General features: G+C 38.9%; 1 protein-coding gene across 3 annotated transcripts in view; it reads right to left on the minus strand.

Annotated features, from left to right (window-relative positions):
• LOC129577758 (netrin receptor unc-5) overlaps positions 1-20,634 on the minus strand; it is a 181,791-nt gene that overhangs the window by 126,053 nt on the left and 35,104 nt on the right. For all 3 annotated transcript variants that reach the window (XM_055465270.1, XM_055465268.1, XM_055465271.1), the window contains one exon: positions 16,853-16,889. The gene's annotated coding sequence lies outside the window, so the exon portion shown is untranslated. The remainder of the gene's footprint in view (positions 1-16,852; positions 16,890-20,634) is intronic.

Consider the following 20,634-nt stretch of genomic DNA (forward strand, 5'->3'; position numbering starts at 1 on the left):
TCTCTCTCTCTCTCTCTCTCTCTCTCTCTCTCTCTCTCTCTCTCTCTCTCTCTCTCTCTCTCTCTCTCTTGAGTTGAGCTGTTGTCGAATGAATGTGTGCAACTAGTTGGAATGAAAATCCGATTTGAATAAATTCAAGTCGAATGAAGTAGTAAATGAGGGTAACGAGAGAGAGAGAGCGAGATCCGAAAAAAAACTTGATGAAATTAAATCATATTGAAAACCATTGTGTGAGAAAAATGCTCGAATACACACGCAGGCCCACACTAATGCCAGATATTGTTGCGTTTTGAAAACAATACATAATGAAGGAATCGCACACTCGTCCTTTACACTAAAACTTACGTTGTTGTAACTTGTGAACTAGTTTTTTTTAAACATGGTTAAATCTCCTCGCTTTTCATTTCCATTTCTAAATCCATGGATTCAATTTCGGTGTATTTTTCGTCATGTATTTCTATCTGCTTTGATATTATAATAGCAGCGGCTCGTGTTAAATAACACCGAAAATGCATTCATTCTGAGCCATTAAATATGTAAATCGTGTTTCAAGTCAAAACTCACTCACTCTCTCGCCACAAAAATGTTGCCCTTTTCTATCCGCAACGTTTGGTTTTTTTTCATTCGTTCGTTGGTGTTTTGTTTCATATATCAGATCAGACGTACTTGTATTCATGACCTTAACGAGAGAAAATGCTCACTGGTCAATAATCATAACAAACATAATCACCGAAACGAAATGAGTGCGACTCACACACCATTTTCAATGCTCGTTTGATGACCATTCTGTTTGCATTTGCATTTGAAAGAAGTTTTGGCTTCTCTTTTCATCGTTCCACAGTGCATTCGAACGGCGAAGAAAATTGTCTGAACCGAATTATGCAATTGTTTCACTGCATTCGGAGCATAATAGGATTATGGAACTGACTATTTCCACGTCGTTGGCTTATGAAGAAAATGATAATTGCTGAAAAAATATGAAGCGAGAAGAAATGCCGAAACCAATTTTCCTTTGGTAAATGAGGCTTTAACCATATCTTCTGCAGGCGTTTTTGGTTTCACTTAAGACCAACGGCAAATAGAATAAAGTTTAAGACTAATATGTGCTCAACGCATTATTCTTCCTACAGTTACTATTGAATCAATGGCATTTTTTCGTTTTCCTCGTTCCGCTTACTTATTTTCTCAGCCAATTTTTCCGTATCGAATCCATATTTTGCACCGAAAAATTTAAAACCCATTTGAAAAGGTGCATCAACGAAGAAAGGGACGATCGATTTATGATGTCACACAGCGTTAATATATGAATCACGCAATATGAGACCATGTTAACCTGATTTATGGCACCTATAATATGCCTTGTTCTTATTAGCCTCTTCATTTTGTTTTGTTTGTCTCTGTTGCTGCCATTTCTTTTTTCTTCTCCTGTTAATGCGTCTCTATGCATCGTCAAACATCTCAAATAACTATAAATTATGGTATTTTCTTGCATTTCACATTTGAGCCAAAGAGAAAAAAAAAATAGGCGGATAATTTTAGCGTAAATTGAGAGATTTAGATTGCGAAGAGGGATTCATTGCAATTTGATGTTTCGTCTTATTCGTTTTTGGGCTTGAGATTTGTCGTTCAATCGCACTGGCGCACCTTTGTCATGCACTTTTTTCTGTGTGTGTTTGTTTAGAGAGATAGTCAAAAGCGTTAAGATTGTCTCTTCTTCTCGTCCATTAAATTCCTTTCATGCCGTTAATTTGTCCGCAAATATTTCGAATCTCAAGAACACAATGGATCAATGAGCCACATATTCTCGGCATCAATGCCAATGACTCGTCAATGTAAAAACTCGCTGTTTGCCCACAGAGAGAGAGAGTGAGAGAAAGAGGAAGAAAGAGAACGGAACATAAATCGATAAAAACCTAATGTGAACCATTGAACAGCGAAGATGAGCACATCCACCTAGAGAATGCGGTAAAAGAGATAAAAAGAGTACACAACGCAAAGACACAACAACCTTCCAGCTTGGAACACAGCACATTGCCAATTTTTAATTAAAACATCATGTTGTTGTTGTTGCTGCTGTCCCTGCTTTTTGCTCTCTATCTCTCACTTCACTTGGAGAGTTCGCTGTTGTTTTTGTCGATCGTGCACGTTTTGTATGTTGGTGTCTGGTTTTCAACCCTCGGCTTTTGTCTATTGTTTCAGCATGTCGCTTAAATATAGAGGTAGCCTGCGTTGACGATGACATCGGCAACGTTATGGAATGTTATGTCATCAGAAGCAGCAGCAGCAACAACAACGACAGTAGCCAAACAGCTCTTCGTACACCGTTCATCAGACTCATACAAATATCTGCTTGAACTCATTTGCCATCCAACAATGGTCGAAATCCAACGAAAATGAAGATAACCGATGCACAGTGGAAGAAGAAGAAAAAAACACACGACCAAATAATAACACGAAGATGTATTAGACTGCCAATGAGTGTTTGCTTGGGAATGTGTGTTGCATTTGTGTCACTCAGAACATGGAACACGGTGTATCTGTTTCACTCGGAATTCATCGTTTCTACTCGCTCTCACGCTCTTCAAAAACGCAAACAATTGTTCATTTACCCATACTCGAAAAGAGAAATGAGCGCGAGCGAGATTGGCACACACACACACTGGAGCGAACCACCACGTTGGAAATGGGTATGAAAAAGTCCACGCAAAGCGAGACGAATGTTCTGCTTTCCAAAACATTTTTCCATTTTGTTCGCAGCCTTGGTAAGAGAGACCAGAAATTTTATTATCATTCCTTTTCTCTCTTTGTTGGGTGAAGAAAAAAAAAATAACCAGCAGAACTGTTATGTGTAGAAATACACGGATGCTACACCGATGCTGTCATATGGGCTGCGTTCTTGTCGAGCGTGTGCATTTGGGCACACACGGAATGAACATGAGCATGGCACACAATAGCCGAACCAGATGGTTGACGAGCGATCGGAAACGGTTCTTCTTTCTGCTCTTCACACATACAGTCGCTCACTCTCTCTCTCTCTCTCTCTCTCTCTCTCTCTCATATGTTACATCGAGTAAACGCAATCCTTTTGTACGAAATTTTTCAATTACAGGAGAGCGCTCTGCTCACAGAGTCGAAAACTCGAAATCGAATAGCAAAAAAGACACATTTTATACCGAAAAAATATGGCCAGAACAGCGACAAATGCAAGTTTTGTCAATGTTACAATGTTTGTTTCTCTTTCTTTTTCCACATCTTCTTCCTCTTCTTCTTTTTTTTGCGTCAGATCATTTATGTGTTTTCTCGCAATGGCATTTGGTTCGTTTGATACGTTCGTTAAAGTTTGCCATGAACAAGTTTAAATGAGTGTCTGTCACACATATTTGTCGGCGCTTCAATTTCGGGCTTTCATTCACAATTTCCGTTTTCAAGAATTTCCATTTCTCGACGTAATTTTTTTGCTCATTCACTCTCTCTCTCGCTCCATTGTCAAAGTAATTTTTTGCTATCTGTGTGTTAGAAAGTATTTTTTGCACAGTCTGTGTAAAAAATATATAATTTTTTTTTCGTGACAAATTTATTTGCGACCAATCATTCGCAGAGAGTGAATCGACTTTTGTCAAGTCAGCGAGAGCGTCAAGACGTTGATAGAACAAAAAAAAAACTAAATGGTGCATTTGTGTTTGTGCACCATCAATATGAAATGAAACAAAAACGACGAAAAAAATAGAATCGTTCGCAATTTTTACTCGTTGTTGTCACTCTCTGTCTCTCTCTCTTTTGTTCCTTTTATCTCTCAATTAGTTGCTGTTGCCTTTCCAGTTGTGTCTCGCATGTGAAAAACAAATCCAATAAACATTTCCAACTGAAACTCAATTTAATTCATTGCGTCTCTGTTTGTTCGCGGCAACTTGTTCCTCCTCGTCGTCGTCGTCGTCGTTGTCGTTGTTGTTGTCGTCGCCGATGTCGTCTTTTTTGGGCGCATTCTTCTTTTGTGTGTGCATGAAAATTCATCATCCGCTTGTTGGTCGCATAATGTGCGGTACTCGGCAAAAATGTTTAATTTCTTCTCGAAAAATCAAATTGTTCGCGCACGAAAAAATGGGAAAATGGCAACAAACACATTTACGCACACTCACAAACGACTTTTTCTCTCTCTCTCTCTCTCTCTCTCTCTCTTTTCCTCTCGGCGAATTGAAATAAATGCTGGAATGACGACGTCAACGACAGTATCCGACAGGATGAAATGGAGAGATAGAGATAGAGAAACAAAAAATCGAAATTAAAAATCGCGTTTTTTATTCGCATTCGTAGATGTAAAGAGAAACTCGTGTTATCATTGCCGTTGTGTAGAAAATTACAGAAAGGTGTTTGCCAAAGGAAGTAAAATAGAAAAGTTTTAATTTATATTTAACTTTTAACTTTTTGCAGGGAGCGCAAGTGAGAGAGAGAGGCGGCAAAAGTAGACGATATCAAGAGATAGAGCGTTTGCCAAATGAAATTTTTACGTATTAATAGCGAGAGAGAACCAGAGAGATCTGGGTTCAAAGCCCACTACATGTATATGAAAAAAAAACATGATAGATCATGATGTTGATGATGGTGAGTTGAAATACTAATTTTCTATATGATGACATAAACGATGGAGGGTGGCTCTCTTCGCTCACAATGCTGATTGAGCGACAGTCAGCACGATTAAAGCGTACAAAGCAAATTCCACAGCCAAACACAAGAAACAAGAAATTAATCAGCAGTGACAATGAATACACACACACAACGAGGAAGAGAGAGACACAAATCGCACAAAGATAGAAGTGAAACTTAATTTAAAACTTCTTCAAAGAGTCAAAAATGTTCAGGGATTCTTGCACTCACTCTCCTCATCGGTTGGAATCTCTCTTGCCGTTTTATACGATTAAGCGCAATCGAATTTCACTGACTTTTCTAGCTTCGGTAACTAATCATCGCATTTTCATTTTTCCTTGAAATCCTCATTCATTATATTTCATGGGAATTACGATGCGGGGACGAATACGCAAGAGACGTAACGAGGAAAAAGATGAAAAAAGAAGAAACAAACCAACAAGTTGACAGAAGTGAATCGAAACCCAGTCGCACATCAGACACTTCAATGGCCAACCTGAATGAATAAACGATGCTGCTGCTGCTGCTTTAGCGATGCAATCGCAATTACCAAACTATTGATGTCGCCTCTTGATAATGTCATCATCAAAACGATGGTCTTTGTGTGTATGTATGTGTGCGGCGCAATGCTTGAGGTGATTTTCCAGATGACCGATGTACAATGTACATGGCTGTGGTGGCGTGTCGAATGCGTAAAACACCTAATGAGATCGAGTCTGTGTGTAACGTTTTTTTTCTTGCTCATCAAATTGACACCCGCTCTTGCATATTCACATTAGCACCAAGCCGAAATTTACATTGGATTCTCGGTAATTTGCCGAAGTTGGCTATTCAAACAAGTACCCCAAGCACACATCAATCGCTGGCTTCGTAAAAAGGTGCGGAAATGTATTTCGTCAGCGATTAATGCATTTTAACTGTGGCACGATCGCAAACACACCCACAGATATGATGTGCTCTTCCTATTTCATTTTATTTTGTCTCTCTATTCATTCTTGCATGTAATGGACCTTTTTTTATGCAGCTCTTTTGCCCATTTGTAATATCGAATACTGTAATGAAATAGGACATAGGTGATGAAAACAACGAACGAGACTATGATACAATTTTTTTTTAAAGAAACCAGCAATAGAAAACGATAGCGAGAAGAAGAAGAAGAAGAAGAAGAAAAAAAAATATGAAAGGTTGCCATCGTCTAACGAAGTAGAAAAGAAAGATAAATGAGTTAGACGAAATGTGCACTTTCTCGAAAATGATGATGTCGAACAAATATCAAAAGAACAAGACGACTACGATGACGAAGACGATGGCAACGACGGTCGATGAAATATAGAAAAAGTTGAAACGAAAAAAATTGTCGTTTAATGTGAACGAATAGACGCATCCGTGTATCTATCTGCTTGCTATGTTCGGCTGTGCGATGAAAAAGAAAAAAATCCGAATAAAGACACCAACCAGAGAAAAAAAAAGAATCCATGAGGCGATATAAACAAGACGAAAAAAGCAAAAAAAAAATCCGTATAAATTGCTCGAACCAAAAATTGAACGAACAAGGATCAAAAAAGCTAAAAGCAGCAGTTTCATCCCAGAAGGATGATTTTATAATTTATTGCGTTTGGAAATTCACTATTGCACATACACATACATGAGCACACGAGTGATGCTGCGAGAGCGTGTTTGTGTGTGAGCGCATTTCTTGTGAACGGGTAAGTCATTCTCGTGCCATATTATCCTGGCGATACCGACGTCTTTTCGGCTACATTTGTCTGTGTTTTGTTTTTGTCTTTGCTATTATTAATGTGTGTCGTTGCAAAAAAAAAGGCAAATTATGTTACTATTCTCGGTATGTGCATGAACGGTTCTTTTTTTCTTTCCATCTCTCGCTCATTCTTGCTCATGTTCTCTTTCTCTCTCACATTCTTGTTCCTGCATGTACTTTGAATATATATTCTCGTTATGCGAGAGCAACCTTCCACATCGTTGGCCATAAGGAAGACAGAATGACAGAGAAAAATACTTTAATATTGTTACATGGATGAGTTTTATATGGTGACGCTTGCTTTCCCATTATATTGTCAATGTCAAAATAAAAATCGTTTAACATCCTCATTCAACATGCACTATACACAATATATGCGTACTGGAATTGGATGAGAATGTGCAGTATGATACACATAGACTGAGGCAGTGAGAGAGAGGGAGAGAGAGCTGTGTGTGTTTGTACGGTACCGTGTGCAGATCACCGAACTTCATTTCACTTTTTATTTCTCATCAATTTTCTCCCTCTTTTCCCCGGAACCATTCTTACATATTCTCGTTTGATTTCGACGATTTTGCACACGAACATTTTCCAGCAGCAGCAGCAGCAACAGGAGGCACGGCAACAGAACCCAGACGAGAAAATAAACAAGACGGCATTTTTTCGTCTTACTTTTCGAAATTGTTTGGTCCAGCGTTCATTTGAGTGTGTTTTTTTATTTTTCGTGTCTTTTATCATGGGTTCTGATGTTGATACCTCGTTTCGTAACGAAAGATTTCGTATATTGTTTGCAGTTGGCTTTGTGTCTTCAAGAAATTACTCGATTCCGGGTACAGTGCGAGCGAGCGCACCGTGCGTATTCAACCACGTCGACCACCCAGTCAGCGTGGAATAATTCGCGAGCATCGAAGAAAAACGAAGAAGAAAAAAACAACAACAACAACATGCTAAGATAAAAGAAGGAACAGGCCAAAGGAAACGAGATGAACACAACAAAACACACAAAACTTAATTCATAATTCTAATTTTTCGGCGCTCTGAATCGCCCTACCTCCCTCTCGCCGCGCCGCGTTGCACAGTCAAAATGATAAAACTCAAAAACAACAACAACAACCATCATTCATTCCGTTGACCCACAACGAAATGTGTATCAAAGGCAAAGGGAGTCATTTGGATTTTCCATGCAAGCGTATTTAATTTTTTGCCCTTTTTTGGTTGTTTCCTCTCGCATTTTTTTCTCTTTCCCTTTCCCTCCCTTTCTCCGTCTCTCTATCTTATCGTCTGATTAACTTTCACACATTCATTTGAATTTGAGGGCTGCGAGCAAAAATTCCATTTTAAAATGTCAAAAAGTTTTCATCGCCCTTTTTTCATTCTTTCTCTCGATATCGCTCCCACTTCCACTCCATCCAGCCCACACTTTCATTCGACACTTAAATTTCTCCCCATCAGCAGTGACAACAACAGGCAAAATAGCACAACAAGAAAATGTAACATTTCAATTAGAAAACTTTATCGGATTAATTTTGGGTGAGCGAGAGAGAGAGAGAGAGAGAGAGTGGTGCGCGCGTTGTCACTTTACTTCGTTTCCGCTCTAGTTGATTTGTCACTGGCTTATTTTCACATTTATTGCCAATATTTGTTTTAGATTTCATCTGGTGGCTTTTTTTTCCTTTCATTCTTCATTCTGTCTCCTTGCATTGGTCTTTGTGTGCCGTGCATAAGGATCCCTTCTCTTGGTTTGCAACGCTATTGAATTATTTGATGTTTATTTTATTTCCACGTCAATAAACTCAACCACAAAAAATCGCCCTATCATTCCATTCGCGTCTGATATCATATGTTGAGACGAAAATATTGCCGTTTTTTTGCTGCTGCTGCTGCTGCTGTTATTCTCTCGACTTTTGAAAAGATCCTTTTCTCATGTTACTTCATCCCTCGCATTTGAATAAGCGCTTACTACTTGATGCACCGTGCACCCGCATCAATACACATACACACTATCCCAAATATATCTCGTCTACGATGAGAACAAAAGAATGGAGCAAAACCGAAGAAGAATCAGACGAAGGAGTAAAAGAACCGTATAAAACCAAATATTTCAATTTTAAGTCAGTATTGTAAGAAAAACGCAAGAGTTCGTTCGCTTCTGGCCGCTTGTTGCCGGCAACATTTTCGCTATGGCTTCACACTGAACGCATGTTGATTTCGAAGTTGGTGTATGTGTATTTTGTTCAAATAAAACATACAACTTAAATATTTACTTGAAAAAGAAAGAAGGAACCGAACCAAAATCGGAAAATATAAAAAAGTAGTAGTTTACACAGATAAAAATACGAAATGCAGCGAGCGTAAGAGCGAAAGAGCGAGAGAGAGGCAAAGTAAAAGGAGTCGAACACATGATCCCGGACCGAATGCATGAACGAAACAAACGATCTTTGTGTATGCATCCAATCGGATCTAGTCTGCTATCACTTAGCTTGCGGAAACTATGTATAAAACATACCACGAAATAAACTTCCGATAGTGAAAATTGAAAATATAAACAGTAACAATAACACACATCACAATCACACACAACACACAATTCACTTCACATACGACGTGCAGCGACAAAGAAATTCAATGTGTTTGCAAATCGGAAGATTTTCATTCTGAAGCGCAAAAAAAGTACACTGCGAAGATGAAGAGATGGGAGAAAAAACCATGCGACAATGTGTCATTTGCACAAACACACATAGCACAAAACACGTACTCGTTATTCGCTCATAGCCGGATTCGAATTATCAATTGAATGATGGAATGCTGAGTTACGGCATTATTGGAACGATTTTGCTATTGAACATGTTCGAGAGCTGAGTGTGTGTGTGTGTTGTGTGAGTTTTTTTCTCGCTTCATTCAATCGCTTGCTCGTTCGTTTCATTCTTCTATTCACAGCGTGCCATAAAAACTGTCTAGCGCACACTCGAACAGGCGCATTCTATCAAAGCAATTGTGAGTTCATAACTCTTTGAATCGTGAACAAGTTTCTGTGTCACACAGTTCTTTTGTAAGCGGCGCGCTCGTTCGCGCCAGCTCTATGCACTATGTGTATAAAGCCGGTAAAATAGGCGAAAAAAGTAACACACCAAATACAATCTCAATAGTCTACATAAATAGCGATCAACATGAGCGACAACTTAATTCGACACAGAAAAAAAAACACACACCCGAACGATAGAAGAAAGGAATGGAGAAGAAATGGAAAAAAAACGAGCGCGCGCACACATTCGTTCGCGCTTACACATTGGAAATAACGAAAACATGTCGAAAACACCAGATAATGTAAACAAAATATATATACTTTGTCGATATTTTCGTCACACTCAACATTTTCCCGGAGCACACACGGTACAATACTCTTTCTCTCTCTCTCTCTCTCTCTCTCTCTCTCTCGGTCTCTCTTCAACTCGTTTTCTTCGTGCATTTTACGCATTTTGTATGTACGTGAATTGGGATTTTTCGGTAAATGGAAAAAGGCGGCAGACGATATTATAGTGGCAAAATACAGTTTCAGCAGCGGTATTTACCGGATTAAACGAAAAGAAGAGCCGAGAACAAAACACATGAGATTAAATAAATATGCTTGAAAATTAAGAACAACAAAAGCAACTTGATGAGGTTGAAAAGAAGACACAATTTTGATGCACCTATCATGACCACACATGTTTGAGACGTTTCATTGATATCCAACGTACACCCACGGGCAGAAAAGAGACCATCGTGTGCAATGCCAATGTGCAATGGAACTACCACTCAAGCCCGGCCGACCTTTTCGTCGTATGTATGACGAACACCAGAGTGCAATCGAGATAAGAAAAAGTGGGATAAAAAGCAACTCATAAAGCGATAACACACAAGGTATAAATAAAGCAGCAACAGGCAAAAAGCGAACAAAAAAACCAACGACCAATTCAAACGCATAAAGACATTACACACATCGTCGTCATAAGAATCATTTTCGTGCACGCTATTATCAAGAGCTTAAAATTCCTGTGCCGTGTTTATGATTATATTTTGATCGTTGAATAAAGCATAAGGCATATATATATATCCTACAGTGACCACGACTTGACTCACAGCAATGCGCCTGCCTGGACGGCGTATGATTTGTTCTTTTTTTCTGCTCTTGTTGTTGTTGTTGTTGTTGCCGTCTTCTTATCATCCGTCGATTAAGAAGACTTTCAGCAAGATCAATTTTACTGTTATTGATGTAATTCTTTAATGCGTTTGTCTTGTGTGTGTGCGCGCGGTGCGCATACAAAACGAGAATCTGAAATGTGCAAATGCCTTCATTTGCTTTGGTGGGCATATTGCATACGATTTGGTCGCTGCCTGTCTTCAGCCAAGGCCTATTTATGAAGTATGCGTTAAGTGGCTTGTTAACGACTGAACAAATTATTATTTTCCTTTATGCGATCAGCATTTTGTCCATTTGTTTGCTCAGTTCGTGTTCGTTCTGGTTTGTTTTTTTTTTCTTCATCGTTGTTGTTCATGTTTATTAAGCCCTCAATCACATATAAGCATATCAGACGTAATATATATACACTTCAAGTTAATGCAAAATGTCCATTAATATACATCTCGAAATCGTTCACAAGTCGCTCAATTGAAACATTTTTTTATTTCTGCGCATTAAATTAGCGTTTAGTCAACACAGCAACACGACGACACACAGACAAATGGATCAAAAGACCAACAATCGAACAAACAATCCAATTCAGAAAAACACACACAACGTTCACTCGATCAATGCGACGAGAAAAAAGGAATGAAAGTCACGCAAAAAAAAAATACAACGAAGACAGGCCAACAACAACAACAACAATTTACTTGGCTCGAATAGGAGCACAGCAATACCAAAGAATGTATTGTTAATTCAACTACTATTTACAGCCATCCAGAGCGATTATGCAAAATGCATTTCAAAATAATAAAGGGAATCATCGAGTACATCAAATTGAGCGACGACAACGACGATAACAACGGGCGCCGCCATTTTTCAAACGAACACAAAAACCCGCTCATTCCCAATGCCAAACCATTGATATATCCACTAGAACTCGGTTGTTGTATAGAGAGAAATTTGCCGAGTTCAAGTTGCCAAGAAGGAGGAACAAAAGCTGGCATTTTATTCTACCTCGCATTACTAATACATCATGTAAAGGAACTTGATATATATGCATGGCATTTTTCATAGTTGCCTCTGTCTCTCTGCCGGTTTTTTTACGTCCTTTTGCACATACAAAACACATAATCCAATTGCATCAACATTCGATGCACTGAACAAAGCAAACGTTTGCATTTCCACAATTCACACCATTCCACGGCGCACAAACACACACACACTGGCAATGGCAGAAAGTTCACACAAGAATAAGACAACAAACGGTAGAAACAATAGGGCAACACGTGAAAATAAAAGACAGCGCGCACGGCACAATGATACAACGACAGCAACAACAACAACGAACGAATGAAGAAGAATTGACAAAGAAGAACGGAAAATGAAGCATAAAGTGTGTTTATTATTGTCGCCTTGCCATTTCTTTCGGGGAGCCCGTTATTGCACTACATGTACGAAGTGCGATTTAAATGCATCATCATATGCCAAACTGAAGAAGAAATAAAACAAAACAAAAAAAAACGACAAACCAAACTGTGACAGTCACGAGCATTCGCCGAGGAGCAACAAACATGCGATAAAAATTGAGAGGGCGCGATCGCACATCGCATTGCATTGTCAAAAGTCACAAAATGTATGTGCGCGTACTCGAACTTGAAACAAGCCAAAAATGAAGAAAAAAGCAACGAAGAGCTAAACGCCAAATTGTGAATGTGAATCTATGACGGCGTTGCCACACCGTACTCGATGTGCTTCTTTGTCGGTAAAATAATGCGAAGGGCGATGGCACATTTATGCTTTGATATTGATTGCGATTGCTAGCAAAACGTTCGTACAGAGTGAGAGACGTCAGGCGAGCGAGCGACAGCATGAGAGGTGAAGAGCAAGCAAGTGAGAGAGTTTGTCTTGTTATACGCTTTCAGGCACTTGTGCACATCAAATTAAATTGCATATATTTGCGAATCGTATGCATCGATATTTATATTTTATCATTTTGCATCCAATTGCGCACGAAGAGTTCCCGTTGCTTCGCAAGTGTAAGCGAAACAATGGGAAAAACAAAATCATTGACTCGAACTTGCAATCGGCAGAACAACAACAACAACAACCAAAAGACCATAACAACTCGGCACTAACTCTTTCTCGCGCCATTGCTGCTGCTGTTGCTTGGCTCACATATGAGAAGAGCCAGCAACAATAGCCAAGCATAACGAACGCATCAACAGAAGAAAAAAGAAGCTGCAACGAGTGAAAAATGAAATGAATGGAAGAATCATGCAAGCTCATCAGTCCAAATGAACACCCAAATGCAATGGCAATGGCAAAAGCAGCAAAATGCCGAATGCAGATGGAGTGCCGCATTCACGTTCCAACCAAATCGAAAAACATGCATCACATCGACGACATATCGATTCCGCGGGCTACGGAAAATTGTTAGTCAGGTTGTTATTATCGAATGGTGTGCCTGTGTGAATTTCGTACTCGTTGTGCTCATTTTATTATTGTACATTGTGTGATTTTATGCTGCTTCGTTTGTTCGTTGATTATTTATAAATAAAACACGGTGAATAATAACGCGCGAGAGACAAATGAAACGAAGAAGAGCAATGGAAATCAGCATCACGGAGTGCAAGAGCGAAAGATTGCGAGAAATTTTTGAGCTTTTCTGCATGGTATTTTCGAGCCCATCATCATTCGTCACGTTGTTATTACGCGAAAAAAAAGTGACACAAATGATGGGCATCATCACAGACGTTTTCAAGCGTGTCGACTCATTTCCACCCAGACTGTAAAATTTTCGAGTGCAATAGACACATGATATGACCCAAGATAGAGAGGAAGAGATAGAGCGAGAAGTGAAAAAAAGGCAGCAACAGAAAAATTTGTCAGACAAATTAACATTCTAATCACATTTTGAGTCTCTTTTTTTTCTCCTCATTTCAAATAGCCGTGAATTGGTCGGCAAAACCTTTTTTGAAAATTACTGGAGAGGCAAGAGTAGAGAGACAGATTTAAAAAAAAAACAAATAGAGAATAAACGACAATGATGGTGGATTTTACTCTTCCACACATATTTGTTACTATTTATGGCACTTAACAGTACATGGCCCACTCTTGAAATTCAAATGTTTCTCGCTTCTCTTTTCAGATGCGATGTGGCTCATAAAAGCGATTTGATTTTAATTTTGGGACGAACGATAATCGTAACAAAGAGACGAAAAGCAGCGCATGCATATTGAATGCTCAATATCGCCATAAATGTTCGTTTTTTGTGGTCAGACACAAACGAGTGGAGAAAAAATGATGTGTCAAAAAATTAATTATGATCGAAGCGTTTATGTCTCATAATAGTCGCTCAGTAACCATGCTCATAATCATTACCAATGTCATCATATCGTTTTCGGTTATGCCATTAGGCATTCAAATGATGCAGTGTGCCGCTGCTGCTGTTTTGATCGTCGTCGTCGTCGTCTTCCATTCAGACAATTCTTTCAACACTTGCATATCCATTATCGTCTGCATATTTTCATGTGTCTGCTCTCTGTTCAGCGCTTGCTATCGATTCAGTAGATGCAAAGTTAAAATTACGTAAACCGCTTATTTGTCTATACTTCTAAAGTCCATAGATTCGGTTCTGTTTCTCTCACTTTGTGCTGCTGTTGTTGTTGGCTTTTTTCCACTATCTTATCAAAACCATCAAAAACGTTTTGAGCACCCAATAAATTGTTATGCAACAAACAACAGTGTTTTGAATAAAACACAAACTCACACCAATTTTGATGACTAAAGGAAATGGGTGTTTGAAAGAGAGTCTGTAATCGACCACAACAGTTCATAAACACATTATATTTATTTAAGTTTTTCTCTTCAAATTTTTTTTATTGCATAGATGCTACATTGTGGTTTTCTTTTGGTCGTACACGATCGAGACAAACAACCGGCCAAATAAGCAACAGTCTCTGTTTACAGACTGCGAGAATTTATAATTTTATTTCACACAAATTTTCATCGAATATTCGATCGACATGGCGATTTGCAATAAAATGCGCGCGGCATCCGATTTTGTTGGATTTTATAAATGGTTTATGAACATAAATTACAAGATTTTGTAATTTCATCATCGCATCGCATCGCGTTTGCTTTGACTATTTTGTAGAGTTATTCTTTTGTAAATAAATTCATACAATAATCACATCACATCGGACATATGCAAATTGATTCAGAGAATCAATGTGGCCAACACGATTTCTGTGTTCGCCTCGTCACTGAATTCCATTTTTGTTTGCACCAAACGAGCGCGCGCGAGCGCCTCAGCAACTGACCAAATTCAAAGAGAAAAAATGCCATTTTTCGAAAGAGCACCAGAAATGAAGTGTTCGAAGTGTATGTGTATGTGTCGGGAAGAATGTTTGCGGCGAATTTGAATTGCGTGATAAAACGATATATCTTTTCAGTGCTGTCGCCGTTCGCCAATTTATACTGAACCATACTTTTATGTTTTTTTTTTCCTTTCTCCATTCCACCCGAATGCTTTATTAGTAAACACAAAGTGTTTTCAGTGAACTATCCCATGCTCGGGCTGAACAAGGCACTGTGCCCCATTTTCAGTGCGGCCACCGTCTCTCTCTCTCTCTCTCTCTCTATCTCTCTCTCTCTCTGTGCGCCGCTGCTGCTGCCGTCGTCGCGAGTCGCCAAAACACTTTGTTGTTTCCTTTTGTACAATATCGATCATAAATCATTGATTTAAATCACTTAGTATGTGAGCACAGGCACAATACCTCTTTTTTCGCTATAACCTCGTCTTCCTTTTCCAGTTCTTTTTTTTCGCTGCATGGCTTTTGCATGCTCCATTAGAAAAATTGAAAATTAAATGCTTCAAATAAATGTTCGCATGAATCATTTGCTTTTAGCAAATTACCATAAGTTTTCAATAAAACTCATTCTTTTTGCAGTCGAATCATGTGCGCTCGCGCCGGCTCGCTCGCTCGTAATTCTCAGTAATGGATGATTTTGTTGTGCAAATGTGTGTGCATAATAAATTCATAAATATCATAAATGAACTTCATTTTTTCGTTGCATTTGTTTCAATTTCGGGGCAACGCGTTCATTATTACAATAAAGGCCCACCATAATTATTCGACAAACAAAGATTGACTCATTTTGGACCGGGAGAAAATGCCAAGTTCAGCAATTTATTACAAATAAACAAAACCGAAAATCTTTCATTGGCCTCACACACTTATCATACCGAGAATCAATATTAATCGCCATCGTAAACACACACACAAAACCACAATCTTATTTTCATTTGCACGAGATTCACTTGAGATTCATTCATGTAATCGGTTGGTTTTTCTCTCTGTCTCTCGCTCTCTCCACGTATGCGAAAAGAATTGTGCACAAATGAAATTAGATTGGTTGGGGCGTGCGTGCAAGCGTGCGTACAACAAATCGACAACCAACAAAATTACTTTGTTGCACGTTTATATGGTTGTAAAACAATCGTTGAACTCATAAACAAACATTACAAACCAAGAGCAATGATACCAAATCAAAAAAATTGCTCGGTCGGTCGAACGGTCACTTGCTCGTCCGTTGGTCCGCACGCGCCCGCGCTCATACACAAACAAGAAATTGTAATGCAATACATTATCATTATAATGTTATTAAATTATGTCCAGCAAGTTGCGCTTCAACTCAATAATCGTAGCAAAACTAGCGAAAAGTTATATCGTACGTGTATTTTTACGTGTTTATTTGCTTTGGTTTCTCGCCTCGGAATTTTCTCTCATCTTGCCGTGGCATCAATGAAATGTGCCCGTCTGTTGCGACTGAGTGTTATTGTTGTTGTTGTTATTGTGCAAATGGTCAATGGAGAATGTTAATACGTTCTGGACTGTTGATTCGATGAAGTCGAGGAACGTGCTGTGTTCGCATCACCGAACGACGAGTATGTGATCGGGGGAAAAAAAAAGGAATGAGCTTGAAACACAAGAAGGGAAAAAACCAAAAAATACCAAGTGACCAAAAAACCGTGGCTCTCTTGCTCGTCTATCCGACAACACAGAACATTGTCCGTTGATATGATACACATTTGTTTCCGAAGAGTGGGCAAACATTTATATATGATTATTAAATAGAAATGAAACGGCAATTAGGAGTTTACCACAATAAATGTAATGAAAACACACTCATTCGTACAACGATTGAGAGCATTGTCTTTGTCTGCTCGTTTCAAGAGAAATTGTCGTGTGATTTTCATTTCGAAAAAAAGTGCTCATACATACCGTGTTATTCTTGGATCTTTGCAAAGTCAGCAGCAATCTGTAACGACAAAGAAAAAAGAAAACGTGATGAGGTTAATGGATGCAAATGATTTACAAATCGATGCTTAATGTATTTTCAAACGCTATTTTCTATCATTGGAAAGAGAAAAGGGCCAAAACGATTGGAAGTTAGATCAACCGTTATGCCACTGATAAGACTCGAACGGATGCTCGTAAACCAAAACTATATTATCACTTGAATGGGCTGAGGGCTTATGTGTGCGATGAATAACAACAACTGTCGCATGTTTTTTTTCTTGCTTCTTCTTCTCTCGGCTCGACGACTTGCCGGATCTACATAATTTATGATTTAACATCACAAGCTGATCTGACGACACAACATTCTCCGTAATATCGATGACCTGTACAGGGCGATGTGCCACACAGTCACACAATTGAAACTATTCATAAAACGCAACTGCCACGACAACACATACCGATAAAAAAAACTTAAAGGCCATTGAATTTAATTATCCGAAAAACGTAGCTTAACAGAAGTAGCAGCTGCTGTCACCATTGCTGCTGATTTGAATGAACGAAAAACATTTTGTTTTCCTTTCGAATATTCTTAAATTCATATTTGAATATTCGATCTGAATTGTGAATGAATGAATGAAAGCATCGATCAAAAAGCGATACAGACGACGGCCAGAGAGAGGGAGAGAGAGATAAAGACGTTGTTCGCATTAATTCAGTGACTTGACTAATTTTCGGGTAGTTTGCTTTGACATTTTGGGTGCCTTTTCATCAGATTGATTGTTGATGCATCGATTATTATTATTCGAAACCGAAGAAAATCGCTCAAGACAAGAATCATAATCAGTCACCGTTTTTTTACTCATTTAACTCATTAGTTTGTTTGAGTGATAGAGAGAGAGAGAGAGAGAGAGAGAGAGAGAGGGGGGGAGAGAGAGAGAGAGACGAGTCGAGTCGAATCAAATTTACGCATCGAACATCGGCTCTGATTGAAAAAAAAAACACTACAACTAATCCATGCAAATGCATTCAGCATTTTAATTCTGTGTCATGTTCGTTGCGCCATTGCGATAGAAATTCAGAAGAATTTAAAAAAATAAAACCAAGTTAAATCGATAAGAAATACACAGACAAGAAGAAAAGAAAACGAATCAATGGAAACAAAATACATACAAAAACCGCCTGGAAAAAGGCGAATAAGTATTTCGAAAGAGGTTTTTTTCTTCTCTCTCTCTCTCACACTCTCACTCGCTCGCATTCTGTTGTGTTTGAAAAAGTCGAAAATATAGCAGCAGTCTTAAAACCGCAGACACATTTCCGAAATAATCACGAATTTATGAAAAACCTGAAAATCGGAGTGACGGCATTTTCACTCTAAATCCCATTTCATCGTTTCAATTTTTTTTTGCGGTTCATTCGCTTATCTGTCACACAGCCATGACTAAAAGCGTTAAGATTTTCCAAAAATGTATTTTTTTCAACCGGATCAAGTGCGGCATTTACGACAAAAACAAGTACTAGACTTTTGTCAGTGAGCGCTTATGTTCTTTGTGTGTTGTGTGTTGTGTGCATTTGATCGAAAATCCCCAAGTGAATGGAATGAATCAAAATATTATTTATGATAATAATTATGATGATGATGATTTTAGTATTCAACTCAGTAGTAGTTTCACAAACGTATTTCACTAAATAAATCTAACGACCATAAAGTTTTTCGACTTCTTCTTCTTCATTCGGATGAGTTGAATGCATTGACGAATGGATAATGGCACGTGTGCATTGGCATTCCGAAACTTTTCATCTCATTATTTGGTGGGATTTCGTTCGCCAGATTTGGGCAAATCGAGTTTCGATCCAGAATCCAGCTAAACGTGTGTATGCGTGCGTGTGCGTGTATGTTTTGTTGGAAATTGGAATCGAATTATATGAGTTCCGTAGGGAATATAATTTTACATGTGTATGATATGAAACAAGACAGAAGAGGCAGATGGAAGACGAAAAACTTAATGCCATCCCAAAATTCATACACGAAAGAGGATTATCGTAAAGTGGAACAGAGTTCGACGCATCCAAAATCTATTTTGACGATGATTATTAATACTGTTATTGTTACTTGTCATACTTGTGCAATGTTATTAAGTATGCTATGGATTTTTTTTCCCGTTCTACTCGGTTCTTGTTGTTATTGTTATCTTAATTGCATTTTAATCTTCTAATAAAACGTATGAGCAACGACTGCCGATAATGTTCGCACATGGATGTTGTGTGTGTGTGTGTGTGTGCATGGCGTGCGCGCATATTTAGCAACAGCACTGGCAGCAATAACAAATCCGGCCGAAAGGAAGGAGCGAATAAAAATTGATTGTACGCGTTACATACTATATGATATCCGTTCATCACTATTTCGCTTCGGTGTGGATTCGAGCGCCTGGATTGAGATATTCAATTTCATACTTGATTCGTTGTGTGTCTCATTGCGTGCCCGCGTCTTTCGTCTCTCTGTCTCTCTCTTTTTCTGTGTGCATTTACGGCGCGAGAGCAATAGTACCAAGTCTTGGTATTCGTGGCAAAGCACGAGCCAAATCGCGTATGAAAATGCGAATGACATTGCGTTTTATGCCAATGAAATGAACACACTCAAGTAATGATACACTCACAGTTGCTGGCTCAATCTCATGAGAAACAAATGCGACCACTTTGCGTGTCTTATTCCCCTATCCCTGTCGCTGAAGTAAATATTCAATCGTGGTCTTTTTCCGCAGAAACAACAACAACAGCAGCAACACGAACGACGACGACGACGTTGTCGACGACGACAGCAAAAAGATTGACAACTCATAATCACTGTTTCGTGCACGAGACATTCGAACAACGACGATGTCTCAACATTCGATTCCCTGGAAGCACTTATCCGTCTCCGCCACCCGCTCGTTTCGTTCAACCGATTCATTCATGAATGTTTTAAAACGTGAGATTTATATGCATTTCGCCATATAGTAAACACCCATAGCAGTGAATGTGCAATATGCAAATGGGCTGTACGTACTGATGAAATTTCGCGCCTCGGTCGGACGAGTGAGAGCACGAACGAAATTTCAAACGAACGCCATATTTTTCTTATTTTCATATTTAATCAGAATTAACATAATATTTGGTTCAATCAACGCTGATGTTTACACCGAAAACAAGCGACACGATATAGTGTACACAGGGGGGAGAGAGAGAGAGGGAGACAGAGAGAGTGAAAGAGCACTGTTTCACTGAAAATCTCGACGAAAATGCGCAGTCAAGTAGCAGCCGTTAAATGTGAATGCGTATCATTGTACGTGCAGTATACGAATCAAAAAGATACACCAGGCCAACGAACAACAGAAAAAAATAGCGACAAGATGATTTTTAGAGCTTGGTCTGTGTATAACAAGGCACGCCAAGCAGACGACACACTAAATGGACAAAAGTGCACAACGAGATTCTGGTCGATCGCTTTCATGAATCGAGTGTCTCTTGCATACAATGTATATATATATTGAAAGCGATGCGAGATAATTTCATCTGTATAAATTGTTTCTTTACGTAGCGTGTGTGCGCTAAATAAATGTTATTTGAACATGAAATTTCATTCATCTTTATACTCGCTCTCACTGAACGAAATGATTGCGAGAGCCGGCCAAAGAGGCGACCGTTAACAGGAAAATTCGGTGGTCTACACACACACACACACTCTCTCTCTCTCTCTCTCTCTCTCTCTCTCTCTCTCTCTCTCTCTC

The sequence above is a fragment of the Sitodiplosis mosellana genome, unplaced genomic scaffold, assembly GCF_009176505.1.
Source record: "Sitodiplosis mosellana isolate CC-2019 unplaced genomic scaffold, AAFC_SMos_1.0 Smas_scaffold_6226, whole genome shotgun sequence".
NCBI lineage: Eukaryota > Metazoa > Arthropoda > Insecta > Diptera > Cecidomyiidae > Sitodiplosis > Sitodiplosis mosellana.